This window comes from Malurus melanocephalus, unplaced genomic scaffold, assembly GCF_030028575.1.
Source record: "Malurus melanocephalus ecotype Western Australia unplaced genomic scaffold, MMel_1.1 scaffold_325, whole genome shotgun sequence".
Classification (NCBI taxonomy): Eukaryota; Metazoa; Chordata; class Aves; order Passeriformes; family Maluridae; genus Malurus; species Malurus melanocephalus.
In genome coordinates this window covers 594,616-605,293 of record NW_026623557.1, presented here as the reverse complement: position 1 = coordinate 605,293, position 10,678 = coordinate 594,616, and the positions used below count along the sequence as shown (strand labels likewise).

General features: G+C 43.2%; 1 protein-coding gene across 1 annotated transcript in view; it reads left to right on the top strand.

Annotated features, from left to right (window-relative positions):
* Positions 1–3,734: 3,734 nt before the first annotated feature.
* Positions 3,735–10,678, top strand: part of CLIP1 (CAP-Gly domain containing linker protein 1) — a 60,392-nt gene continuing 53,448 nt past the window's right edge. The window contains exon 1 of the mRNA XM_057377777.1: positions 3,735–3,837. The gene's annotated coding sequence lies outside the window, so the exon portion shown is untranslated. The remainder of the gene's footprint in view (positions 3,838–10,678) is intronic.

Below are 10,678 nucleotides of genomic sequence, written 5' to 3'. Positions count from 1 at the left end.
TATTTTTGGGTCCTTTTAAGTCCTATTCCCATGGTGATGGGTGTGGCATAATAACCTAGATTAGAGCTTACTAAAATGAATGAGTAATAAAATCTGTGATGAGGTGGGTATAGCATGAGCAGGCATCACTCAAATTTTCCCACAGATTGCTGTTGGCATAGCCCTGGTGTTTATTTACAGCACTTGAAACACCAAAATATTTCAAAACGCTCATGCACATCTTAAAAATCAAATCAGTGCAAAATATTCTGGGTATCAATCAGGTGGGAAGCTGTGTCTTAAAAAGACTTRGATTTCTTATTCTAAATTTTTATAACCCAATTTACAGCGCTCAAAACGTCAAGAAAAGAGAAATAGCTGAGATTCTAGAAGATCTGAAAGACGTGGTAGCTGCTAAAAATAATTCTTTCACTGCAAGCTCTGCAAGGCAGCATAGCTGAACGGGGGAAAAAAAAGGAAAAACGAAGAGGAGGAAAAATTTCCAACATAATTAAAGCGTTTCAAATGCCTTGGTAGTTGCCATGGAACTCCGTAGCACCTTCATTCCGTGCCATGGCTGTGCTGCCCCTGGGAAGCAAATGCCACTGAAGATTGATGCTGTTCCTGAGAATCCAGTGTAGAATCATAGCTACATTTTGGGGGGTGGGAGGGGGTGAGTCAGAGGGAGGGATTGGTCGTGATTCCTGGAGTAGCTTGAAAACAGGATGGATTTAATAACGTGGTAATTACTGTCACAATTGGACACTTCCTAGACTTCGGKTAACTACAAGCAGCAGAGATGTTACATAAGGTTTTTTACAAGATGTGTTTAGTTGTCACCAATGACTGAACATTTATTTACCCTTTCTTTAGAATTCATCACTCGATAGGAACAAAATCCTTCTGCTTTGCTTCGCTGTAGGTGAGGAATCAGCTTTTATTGGTATTTACATAAGTGCTAGAATGATTTGCATCTTTATTAATAGACTGGTTTCTTAGTTATCAGGGAAACTTAACACCCATCATCAAGATGAACATCATTGTTAATATGTGTCTTGTTAAAACCATAATGCAGAATTTTTTAATTTGTTTAAACACTGCTCTCTGTTGTTTTACCTGTGTTGGGTAAAACAAATAATGTAAAATTGGATGAAAGCTTGTGTACTTCACCAAAGAATATGCRTATGGAGAGCTCTTTGTTTTTATTGCTGCTGGGTAGTCTGGCTGACCTAGGGAAGGGAACCAGTAAGTGCATTAGCAGTGAAAAGACTTCTTACAGCCTTTACAGAAAATAAACTACAGAAAAAAGTAGTGCAAGTGCTGGGATTTTTGAAGCAGCACTTTYGAGATTAAAAGAAGGCAATTAGCTGCTTTTTCTGTAGCAGATGTGACCATCAGTTCTGTATAGGCATTGCCAGATGTGCATATTGAAGAGATGATTCAGATGAAAAAAAATCTGTACTCAAAATCTTCATTGGGTGAATGCATCCCATTGAATGGAAAAATAGATCTCTTCAGGCAGGACATCCATACTTTCAGTTCTTAAAAACAACGTTTTAGCACTTTAGAAAGCTTCAGTAACCCTGGAACCTTCACAAATGTGAACAAGGGCAGAAGCAACTGCAACTGGTGTTCCCACATTATTGAACAATTTAATTCTAAAGTGAGCCTTATACTTGTGGCCAGGATGCCAGCAGTTATGTCAGCATCCTGAATTTCCCTGGAGCATGCAGCAATTCCTGTTCTCATGGAGTTATGAAAATACCTATATATTATATGTTGACTGATCTGATCATGCAGATCAAAATATAGAGCCACCAGAACTGGAATCAAAGAGATTCTGACTTTCAATCATATCTAATCCCTTGCAGGAGTGTGATTTATAGTATCAAGATCTTTTATTACAGTGATTACTACAAATTGACTGTGCCCTATGGGTGCAGACTGGTCCACAGGGGCTGTCAGCCATTTCCAGTTGGGATGAACTGAAGTTACAGTTGCTCCAAAGCTATTTTTTCATGGTATGAAGCTGATTCTGGTCGAAGGATGGATAACAAACACTTTTTTCCAACAGGACTAGAGTCTGTTCAGTAGGAAATTACTGAAAAAAACAGTGGTACATTCCCTTGATCTGTGTGACATCATTTTCAATTATTGCCTTTATACAGGGTATTTTTACTGTAGCCTTGCAAGGGAATTAAGCAAACTACTTACACATTTAAATCATATTTTATCTATTATTTTCCCACTGTTACTRCCTGTGTCCACTTTATCACAAGTTMTACAATAACAGCACAAAGTTGCAACTCGTAGTTTCCATCCTCAAGCTTGTAGTGGCTGTGCTCCATCCTAGAATGCATCAGTCTAATATTGCTTATAGAATTTTAATGCTGTGCACTGAACTGCAAGCAKTTGAGATGGATTTAACATGGTGGCAAATTAACTGAGAGACAAAATATCAAATTAATGATGGAGAATGATAGATACACTTAGAGAAAAACCCATTCTCYGTTAGCATCAGACCAATACAGAAAGCTCAAATCTATGACACTGGAAGGAAGYACAAAGGTTCACCATGGTGCTCTCAAGCCAGCAGGTATTTTGGGCAAGTATTCTATAAAATTGTACAACTCTTCAGTTTCTACCCTAATTGAAATTTTTGTGTTAGGGATTATTTCCATAGCTAGGGGCTGCAGGGTCATTTTTTTTTAAAGCAATCCTTTGCTAGCCCTGCATTTCTAAATACAACCCGATGTTTAAATCCTGAAGTCCTTATTCAGCGAAACTTTTATGAAATGTTGCAGGGAGAAAGAGGGGTGGCTGTGCATGGATTTGAGTATCTGTTTCACCATCTAATGGCCATGGCAAGATATTCTGTTTAACGTTTGGGAAGGGAAATTCTCACAAACATTGCTAAATGCTGATGTAGTTCAAACCTATTATTTGGGGGAGTGCATCACACCATTTTGTGCTTTACCGTGCTGGATTAATGCCAAAGAACGAAGCCAAAATGAAACACAAATTGCAATCAGTCCCCGGCAATGGAACTGCTTTCTCATCACCCTTTTGTTCGAATGGCATCATGCAGAAACCAAACAAGCTATGAGACTGCAAACTGAGGTTTGCTTTGTGAGGAATTCAGCGGTGGTGGGCCAGCTCTGGCTGGGCTCTGCTGCCTGTTTATAAGAGGGGAAGAAGTGGAGCACAGCTGTTTGATTCAGCCTTGAAAACCGGTATTAAATTGTTGATGATGGCGTTGGAGCTGCAGCTGCAGCTGTTTAAACTTTAGCAGTGGGATAACGCCAGCTTGCAATGTGTTGCTTCACAAGCACARCGAAAATAAAAATACTCAGTACTTGGGGCTGATAAATTTCTGGATGATCAATTTCTGGGCATCAGGACAAAAGGAAAATGGAGCGAAGCAGCAGACAGTGAAGTTATTCACCCACTAGAGCGATGTGCTTCACACCTCCCTGTCTGTGCCCACCCTCTCCCCCTCCCACCCAGCCGGGCTGTGCCGCAGCGGCGGCTCCGGGACCACCGGGCGCGGCGGGGTCTGCCCGAGCCGGGGCACAGCCGCTCCCTCCCCCGAGCTGCGGCTGCCGCGGGGCGAACAAAGCGGGGGGCGGACAAAGGGAGAGGAGGGGGCGCGGGGAGCTCGGGGCACCGCCGGTGCCGCTGCTGCTGCTGCTGCTGGTGCTGGTGCAGTCCCCGCCCCGGCGGGCGCAGACGTTGTGCCCGCCCCGCTCCGCCTCCTGCGAGCCGGGGCGGCGCCGCTGCAGAGGGGGAGCGGGAGCAGGAACAGGAGCGGGAGCAGCAGCCGGAGAGGCGGCGGGAGCTGCGCTGCCGGTGGGGCCGGTGAGGCGGCGGGGCCGGGGGGGGCCGCCCTCAGGAGAGCGCGCGGGGCGGCGGCGGCGGTGCCTGAGGGCGGGGGGATCTGCGGCCGCCGCCTCCCGCCTCCGGGCCTCCGCGCTTCCCGTCCGGGCGCCGCGCTGGGCGGGTCTGAGGGCGCGGGGGTCGGCGCCGAGGGGCCGTGAGGGGCAGCGGCGGGGCCGTGAGGGGCAGCGGGGACAGCGGGGACAGCGGGCCGGGCCCGGCGCTGAGGGCTGTTAGCGGCCGCCACACGTGCTGCCCGCGCCGCCCCGCAGCGGCCGCTCCGGCGGGGGCCCGGCCGAGCCCCGGCGGGACACGGGGCTGGCGCGGAGCAGCAGCGGGGCGGCCTCGGCTCCCTCAGCCCCTGGGGTTGTGCGGAGCACGGACACCAGGGTTGGATCGCAGCCTCTGCTCGTGTGTCGCCCTGGAAAGCTGCGGCGCTGTGCTGGGTTAGTGGCGGCTTGAGTGGGTGATTCTGAGGGGAGAGGTTCTGGATATTCCTTGATAAGTGCTCACTTGCGATTTCCAGCATCCTRTACTTACATAGGAATATTTTACTCATCATCTACCTTGGCATTTTTGGTTTTGTTTTTTTTATTTTTGTGGCGGCTCCCCCCTGCTTGTGTTGTTACAAAAGCTCCTGATTTCCAGGTGAGCTGCTCTTGCATCCCCTCAGGTGGCTGAGGAGAGTTTTCTGCCATGTTCTAGGTGCTCCAGGCCCCTCCTGTTCCCGCTATAGTGCTGTACCTCAGGCGATGCAGTGCTCCCTTTTCTGTGCCATAGCTATCATGGGGCACAAGGTAATTGGTGCTGTTACTCACAGGGTAATGTGGCTCCTGCTGCATAAAATAAATCAGGAGTCACTTTTCCCTTTCATCTTTGTTCTGATTCCGTGCTTCAAATAATTTTTCAAAATATAAACAAACAAAAGCCAACACCAAAGAAACCTTCCAAAACAGAGCACGGGGAGGAAGATTTGCTCTGTGATTGTGTATGCTGATGATTAAAATATGACTGTGAAATGAAGACTTGTTCCTCCCCACCCCTTGCCTTACCCACTGTGCTGAATGGGCAGGGTTTTATAGAAGTTCACAGGTTGCTTTGAGATCTTTGAGCAGAAGGATTTTAAAACATGTGATGCTTGTGTTGACACGTAGGAAGAAGAAAGAAAAAGAGGTACAAAAGAGGAAATGCCTTGATGCTGGCTGCTTTGCAACGTATTTTATTGAAAGAACAGAAATATGCATTCTGAATGCAATGTAAATTTGAAACTAACAACGGCAGAGTGATTTTCCTGAAGTGTGTGTCCTTGTGCACCTGCTGCAACAGTAGGAAGATTGCAAAGTAGATAGTGTGGAGGAAAAGTAAATACCTTTCCTCCACCCTATGGCAGCATGTCCTATTCTAAGTTCAAGTGCAAAACTTCTTCATTTGCATGCTGAGGACTATTAGTTCTTGRGGTAAAATGATGAGATTTCAGGGTTCTCTTCCTGCTCAGTTCTTGTATATGTGCTGGGAGATTTTCTGTCTGTGTTAGAGTGCACTGAAGCTTTGCRTGTATCAAAGGAAGAGGGATGAGTTGGCTGAAGCAGAAAAGCTTGGAAATGTGACCTCAAATGTCCGTGTCTTTAGGGATCACAAGGGAGATTTTATTTGGCAAAAGAGAATTTTATATAATTTGTATGGTTTCCCTTAAAGAGAAGACCTCAGCTTTCTAGTGAGGGCAGAAGACAGCTGTCTTGTGTGTTCATTCCAGGTGTATTCTGTAGGGAATATCAGCCTCCTTCCTCTTGTGATTACACTGTAGAAAGCAGCAGTGCTCTCTCTGCTGATTGCTACGACTTCCTAGAGCTCCTGAAGATTTCCTGTCTGACTTACAGGTTGTGTCTATTTGCCATCTTCTGACTGTGGATCCTCAGGACAGCCTTTATTTACTCAGCTARGGCAGATTGCATAATTCCTTTGCTGTTCCTCCCTTTATCCTTTTAGCCCTGTTAAATGTTTTTCTTGGGAGGCACTGAGAATATGTCAGAATAGATCCTCCTTAAAAAGAAATAGAGAGCTCTGCCTTGCCAATATGATTTTTCAGAGCTGCTTTTCTTTCCCTTTCTAAAACACTCGGGTCAAATGTTAACTCTGTATGTTGAATGCAAGTTTTCTAATGTTTGAACATGACAACCATGAATGAATGCAGCTCTTGTTTAATCCTTTGGCATTCCTTAGGGACTACTGGCTCTGCTGGCACGTATAAAGAGTAACTTGCTGGAATCCTTATTGGAGCRGCATGTTTGGAAATGCCTCAGATGGATGGTGTTTTGTTATTTAATGAAAGGCAATTATATACTGCATTAGCTGTAATCTCAGCTGCCCTCAGCCCCATGCCAGTTTCTGCTGGAGCAACCATTTCGTTGTTCTTGACCAGCAGAACTCCATCAGCTGCTCCCTGATCATTTGAACACCTCCTCCTTGTCCAGGTGCCTGTCTTGTACATCCCTTTATTTTTGCATGGTGATGTTGCACTCTGAGACTGATCCTTAGAAATACCCATAAATCTGGTACTGGCTCCTAGCCCCCAAAAGGCTGTGAAGGATTTGGAAGATGTATCTAAGGACAGGCTGTACAAGTTTGTGCTTTAACACCCACCTAAGTTTTTCCACTTGGAGTATCTCATTAATTATTTGTACAAATTCACAAGAATAGTACCATACATTCTTTTAATTTATATGACATGTCTTCACTCTGCTGTTTCCAGAAGAACCACCATTACAAGCTATTCATTTTCCCTGATCTTTATAATCTTACTGWCTATATTTTTAGCTTTTTATGAGGGGAAATTGCAAGGCAGAGAGAGAAACTCAGTATTGTATAGAATTAGCTTATTTGACACTCTCAATCTGCTGCTCTGCTTGGCAGCAGCATCCACTCAAATCACAGCAATATTTATCCAAGTTCTGAATTTGTACTTGTCCTGAGCTCTCTGCCAGCCGTGTAGCAGTCATGGTGCGAATTTCAAAGGCTAAGAACATGGGGAGCTAAAAAGAGACAGCTGACTTGATGTTTTCAGCCAGTGTGAAACAGTTACAGTTTCACCCAAGTCTATCAAAATTAAATCCTTACTATAAAAAGCACCATCTTTGTTTCAGCTGCTTCAGTTGTGATTGTATTAGGGAGAACTCTTTGTGCCTTTAAATGTTTTGCAGTTTGAGCTGATGGGAGATTATATTTTCCTTCTGAAAATTAAATTGAATATTCCAAGTAACTTAAACTTGATGCTCTCCTATTCCAAAGTCATCATTGTATTGTGAGTGAATGCCCTTATTGGGATGGTTGAAGTGCATATCATCACCAGTCAGTGTGGACAGTCAAACAAATTGTTCTTTTTCTTGAAATAAAGGTGTTTTGGGAAAGGCAAGAATTCCCTGGAAAAAATGTAAGAAAATTAGTATGTGATGATAATGGGYTTACCAGAAGAGGTGGCAATTATTTACTTAGTTGAAAACTTTCTCTACTCCTCAATCCTTGACTTCKGTAGGGAATGATGTGCTGAGGAGGGAGGATCATGTGCTTTCTGATCTTTTAATAGACYAGAGCAGCAATGTTTTTATAATCTRTGTGCACAGTGGCAACTTGAAGTGTTAGAGTTTGCATCATATTAACAATTATCAGCTCTTCCTGATTAATTAAAGATAGGCAGAATCGTTTTAAAAAGACTGAACATGCTGTGTTTGAAGTAGCAATGGATTGAGAAAAATTAGTCACAAATTRCTGGCCCAAAATAGTTTTTTAGTGTTACAGACATCCTCTCTCATTTGTGCTTCATATTCCCCAGTCTGTCTTTCAGTGGTTCTTTACTGAGGATCCTGAGGCATTTAGGAATCTGAATGAGCATAGCAAGTTCTAGAATGATAAAACRAGGTGACTTAAAGTGTCCTTGATGCAGAATTAAAATCCATAAGCAAAGCTGAAGCTTTGATGAATTACCTTCCTCATAGCAGTGCTGTAATATCTGACTGATGGTTTCAGGTCCTAAGCCTCTTACCATGTTTGATCTGATTCATCTTYGTCTTAGTGCAGTTTCTGAGTTATAGGAATTTACCCCGCCTTTTCCCTTTCCCAGGCATGTGCCGGGAGAATCCTGTTTATACAATTTGCAGTGAATATCCTGCACTTCCCAAGGTAGAAAAATAACCTTGTGTCTTATTTAGCAACTTAGCAATTCCCTAAAACCAATTTTCAGTGGATTTGGGTCTCATAATGGTTGCCTTCCTAACTATATTATATTCAGGTTTTATAAGATCTTCAAACTGATAACCTGCTGCTACCAAATTTATTGATGGCAWATTCTTTACTTCAGAAATCAGTTCTAAAGGTACTGGGAGAAACTCAAGGCTCTTTAAACACAAGTCTCCCTTCTCCTGGCTCATGTGCTTCTGTGAAACTTGTAAGAATAGGATTTATTTTTATTAGAGATCTCCTACCTTTTAYTTTTTTTTAGTTGAAATTACCCAGCAGATTTAAAATCAAAGGAAAAAATACAGATTTGTGTGCAGGCCTGGCTGATGTTGAAAGGTGATCTAAAAGTCTTTGACTCTGAATACCCTGGGATCTGTGAACTCACCTGGAGAACAGTTCCAGTCATCTCTGTGGTACAGAAATACAGAAATACATGGATTTCAGTGAAGAAATAAATATTGCCAGTTGAGCTGTAGGTTCTCACGTCCTTAATGAGGGGCAGCGTTACGGGACTTTGGGATTGATTCCCAAACATTCTTCCCCAGTCCCTCTCGTGTATAAGACAGAAGGAGCATCTCTGAGATCATAAGGAAACAGGGATTTTCTCTTTGGAGTGAAAAACCCTGGAGCTATTTCTGGGGATGTCCTTAGCCCAGGGAGTGATGGTTTGATGGTGGGATGAGTGATGACAAGGCAGAGTGTTCATGTTACAGCCCTGGACTGCTCTGGAGATCCCTCTGTGGTTCTGTCTCACTGAACACACTGGTTGCCTCAGACTAAGGAATGTTTATCTAAACCAGTGCYCTGGAAAACAGAGTTGAAAGATTTTTCAGGACCTCTGCCAGTGATAGTATAGCTCTGTTTCAGTTTCTGTTGGTTTTTGCCACTCTTCGTTTCGGGTTGAGTTCATCACATCAKTGCCACTGTCAGAGGAGCTGTGTCATCCCAGTGGGCAAACTTCCCAAATTCCTGCAGGCTTTGGTCTTGTGTTATTATGGTAGCAAAAGCTAACTGTATTTGGGTTTCACTAAAGCCCTGCTAAAACTTGCATGCAGCAGTAATTTCCTGGAGTTATCCTAGTAGCAACTGTGAAGGCASTTCAGGAGAACAAGAATTCTGCTTTTGTTCTAATATAATAATTATGTATCCTAAGGCTATATTCAGATCATCACATTACTTGATTAATTGACATAAAAATCAATGGTTTCTGGAAGACAAAATGAAACTGAAGTTGTGTTTCTAAATGTTGCCTTTCTCTAATTGCTGTGTGTTGAATGAGTAATCAAATATTGACTTCCAAATGCCAGCTCTAACTGTGTTGAAATCTTAAATTCTTAATTGTTTGTTTTCTGTTTTATATATCAATTCTTTCTTAAATTGTATTAATTTCAATGTGACTGATACMTGAAGATGCCTCTAATTCCACAGTCTAATCACTGAGCAATGCAGTTAAATCCTTGAGCAATGTTCAGATGTTCTGTTTGGTTTAACAGTGGCYTCTGCAGAGGGTGTTGCATCAGTGCCACAATAATTTGCTGTTTGTGCCTTGCTTTGTTAACAAATGCCTACGGTGCTTTCTGGTGTGTTTCAGTCTGAACTTACTGCCCATTCAATAAATGCATCAGAGCTGACAAAACACATGGAATTTGCAGTAAGTCAGGAGCATGAGGGTCAGAGAGAAGCTCATTTGCCTTTTCACTGTCTGGCTTCARTGGATCAATGCAAAGAGACGTGGATGTGAGTTCATTGCTCCAAAAGAGTTGTATTTTAATAGTGAGACAGCAGGGACACCAAGGGTGCTGCATCGCTCCAGAGAAGCTCTGTAAAGTTAATGCATCTTCCAAATCCATCCTTCTGGTTTAGCAACTTGTAATTGTRCAGGACTGACTTTGAAGCTGAGTGAGACATCTACAATGGATTTTGTGCACTCTGAAATATTTCGTTGTAAACGTAATCCATCGCTTGCAAAGTGGTGATTCAGACTTCTTCCTYGCCCAGAAAGAAATATCTCCAGCAGACCCAGAGTGCAGCAGAGGAGGAGTCAGGATTAGGAAGACTTKTGTTCCAGGATTCAGCTCCTCTTGTGCCCCCTCATCCAGAATTYTTTCTGTAAGGATGCTGGTGGTCATGTCCCAGTTTGGTCAGTTTGTGAACCTGCTGTTCCTGAATTATTCCCATTGGAACCTTCCAAAAGTCGGGCTGAGTGATCTGGCACCTTCTTGCAGACAGAGGAATAGTCTCCAAGAGGCAGCAAGCAGCAAACAGCAGTGCAAGGAGAAGGCACTGATTTTGTTCACCACCAAAATAGGGTTGTATTTTTAAATCATATATCAATTTCAAAAACTTACAACGTCACCTGAAAGCATAAAGTCCTTTTATAAATATATATTCACTTTTTACAGGTGTGTRATAACAGCCCAGGAGACTGCAAATACAACTTTTTGAGTTGTAGTAGGAATTAAATCTGAATCATACAGAACATGTTTATGTGCTTTTATTTTAAGATTGCAGTAATTTTAAGAGTTGTGTTTGTAACTGTGTAGGGTCAGAGCTCTCGGAGTAACTCATAGATWGGTGGGGAAACCTTTCCAGG